At 39.4% G+C, this 3,243-nt stretch overlaps 1 protein-coding gene across 1 annotated transcript in view; it reads left to right on the top strand.

Moving 5' to 3' along the window:
- The window catches only part of LOC101580438, a 409,418-nt gene that overhangs the window by 159,062 nt on the left and 247,113 nt on the right, over positions 1–3,243 (top strand). The window lies entirely within an intron of this gene.

A 3,243-nucleotide genomic window follows, 5' to 3' on the forward strand; every position in this document is an offset into this window, starting at 1 on the left:
CCCCGGGGGAAGGTCTGACACCACAGGTTTGAGGATTGAACCCGGCCCCTGTGCCTGCTTGCAGGCACTTTAATCTGCTGAGCTGTTTGGCTGGCCCTAAACATTTTAATAGTATGTATGGAAAATATCAACACACAGTACCCATCCAGCTGCTTGGCCAGTTCTTCCGGATTTGCCATATCCACTGTATTACATGCTTTTTGTTAATATTTGAATTATACATGGACTGAAAACCTTTTGCGAAGCTCTCCCTGATTCCATTCCCAAATCTGACTCATTATTGATCATTTCCATTTATATTATATTTTGAAGTCATCTTAGTTTAATTGTGTGTGGGGTTGTGGGCATTTTAAGGTAGAGATCAACCCCAGGTCCTCACATGTGTAGAGCCGAGATGCCGTCCCAGTCCTCCATGGATACTTGGAAGCATTTTATGTACAATGTAATCATAAGCAATGTATAGTATCATATATGTTTTCAAAGTTTAGGTAAATGTATTCTGCTTCACATCCACTTCTGCAACTTTCAGGCTCCTCCAACAGTGTCCTTGAGATTATCTGTCTTTTATATATTTCTAGTTTACTTACGTTATTGTTTTATAGAATACTTTGTATGATATAGTCCTATTTTTTGTTCTTACTATTTATGTTGCTTCCAGTGATAGTCTATTTTAAACCAGACCAGCATGATTATTTTCTTATCTATCTTTGCTAGGAATGGAACTCGGGGCCCAGGGCAGGCTAAGCAGGTGCTGTAACTCAGAGCTCCGCCCTTAGGCACTGTGGTGGCTATTCTCATGTGCACTCTCCTTGTGCAAAACTTACTGAATTATTTTTAATCTTTCTCTGCTGGATCACCAATTTTTACTGCATCTGTACATTTCTTTCTGTAATTCCATTAGATATTAGTTTATATATTTTAAGTGTATTCTACTCATAAATGTATATGATTAGTTTTGAGAATGTGATTCTTTTTTATATTGATGTAGTTTCCTATTTGTTTATGAAAACTGAATATTTCTTCTCATATTAGTACTACTACTGGAATTTCTTTCTTCCTCCTCCACTTCCTCCTCCTTTCCCTCTTCCTCCTTCTCCTTCTTTTCTCCTTCTCCTTCTTCTTCTTCCTCCTCCTCCTCTATCCTCCTTCTCCTTTTCTTCCTCCTTCTGTTTGCTGTATGGTGTATGTAAATTGTAGATAGTAGCATAACTCTGAGTTTTTTTTAATTTATGAGAAGTAGGCAATTTTTAATAGGTGTATTAGTCAACAGTTTATCACTATAGGGCTGGCCAAATAGCTCAGCAGATTAAAGTGCCTGCAAGCAGGCACAGGGGCTGGGGGTTCAACCCCTGGGCCTGCCAGGCCAGCCCTGCCCCCTGGGCATGTTGAGATGGCAACTGAGACTGGGCGTGGTGATGCACACCTGCAATCCCAGCCCCTGGGAGGCTGTAAACAGGTGGATCACTTCCAGTCCGATCTAGTAGTGAGACCCTGAACACCCTGTAGACCCTTCCCTAAATACAGGGAAAAAATCTTTCATCACTATAATAAATCCCTGAAATAATAAACTTCAGTGTTATTTTGACTCACAACTTCAAAGACTTAAACCCACTATCAATTGATTCTGTTAACTTGGGCCTGTGGCAGCTGTTTGTGTCAGGAGTAGGTGGAGAAGCAAAATTATGCACTTTGTGACCAGAAAATTAAAAGAGAATGAGAGGAAGGAAGCCCTGGGATCCCTTCCAGGGCATCCTCTAGTCACTTAGTCCTCTCACCAACTCCACTTTGTTAAGTTTCCACCACTGCCCATGAGTACAAAGTTCTACCTGAAGATCTGCAGGAAATTTAAGATTTACACTATAGCTCATGTTTGAGTTTTTGTAATTCTTTGTAGTACTGTATTTGTAATCATTAATAACATTTTACTGGCAACCTTATGTTTTTGCTTCTTAAAAATTATTTTCTGAATTTTTTAATCAAAAATTATTTTGTTTAACATCTGTTTGTAATCTATAGATTCTATGACCTATTTTAGAGGTTTTTCTTAATTCTCCTATCTGCATATTTAACTGTAAATTATCTTAAAGAATCAAAGTTCACTCCGAGATTCTATTTTCTTTCTTAATGTAGCAAGAACTTTTTTGCAGTACTGTACCCAGTGAATGACCCTTCGGTATTCTTTTATGTCATAATAGAAGATTAATTTATTGACACATTCAATCAATATCTGTGCTTTGTAATATTTTAAATTTGGAATGTTTTCATTTTTCTTGATAGAATGAATCTTCTGCAATTCGTTTAGAGTTTGGACCTGCTTTTTTTTTTTTTGTATTTAGTCTACAGGGTCTCACTACATAGATCAGACTCATAGTGATTCTCCTGCTTTCAGCCTACCAAGAGCTGGGATTATAGGTGAGGGCCACCATACCCAGTCTCAATTGCTGCCTCAGCACACCCTGGGGGCAGGGCTGGCACGGCATGCTGGGAAATCGAATCCCGGCCACTACGCAATGACTAAGCAGGCGCTTTAGTCTGCTGAGCTATCTGGCCAGGCCTAATTCATTTAGAGGTTGGATCTTTCTTATCTACTGCATAACAAAGAGAGTCATATTTTCCCAACGCTTTTGCTAGAACATTAATCCATGCATAAAATTCTAAGCTGGAAACAATTTTTCTGACTCTTTTCTATATTGTTTCTTGTATCTCATGATCATTTCTTATATCAGAAATCAGAATTAAGTGGGCAGCCTCAAAAAAGAGTGATGTATTTCAATTTCTGTTTTGTACAGGACAGTTTTCAGGAGGGTTTATCTGGAAAGAGAACATCTAGAAATCATTCAGTTAGGAAAAGTTTAGAGCTGTACAAGCAACTGAAGAGGGACTCCATTAGGATAGAGATTGTGGTAAAGCTGGAGAAGAAACTGTACATTTATAGAGTATTGAAGAGATGCAATAGAGAGACTATAAAAATTGCATTGACTCTGTTGATAGTTAGGCTTTGGGTGGTCCGGGGAAAAATTGGACGGTTGCTGAACTTTGGATATGGGTAGATGTAGCTGTCACCGTAAGCTGGATTTTGTGCCCACGGGGTCTGAGGTTTCTGTATTATATGTGTCCCTCAATGGACATGATCACTGAGTGGACATGAGATTCCAAAGAGATGGAGGCTGAGGAGCGAGAATACGTTCACCAAGCCGCATGGACGCAGAGATGCCGGCCAAAATGGCTAAGCAGTGAGGGCGC

The sequence above is a fragment of the Octodon degus genome, unplaced genomic scaffold (assembly GCF_000260255.1).
Source record: "Octodon degus isolate 3935 unplaced genomic scaffold, OctDeg1.0 scaffold00023, whole genome shotgun sequence".
NCBI classification, from domain to species: domain Eukaryota; kingdom Metazoa; phylum Chordata; class Mammalia; order Rodentia; family Octodontidae; genus Octodon; species Octodon degus.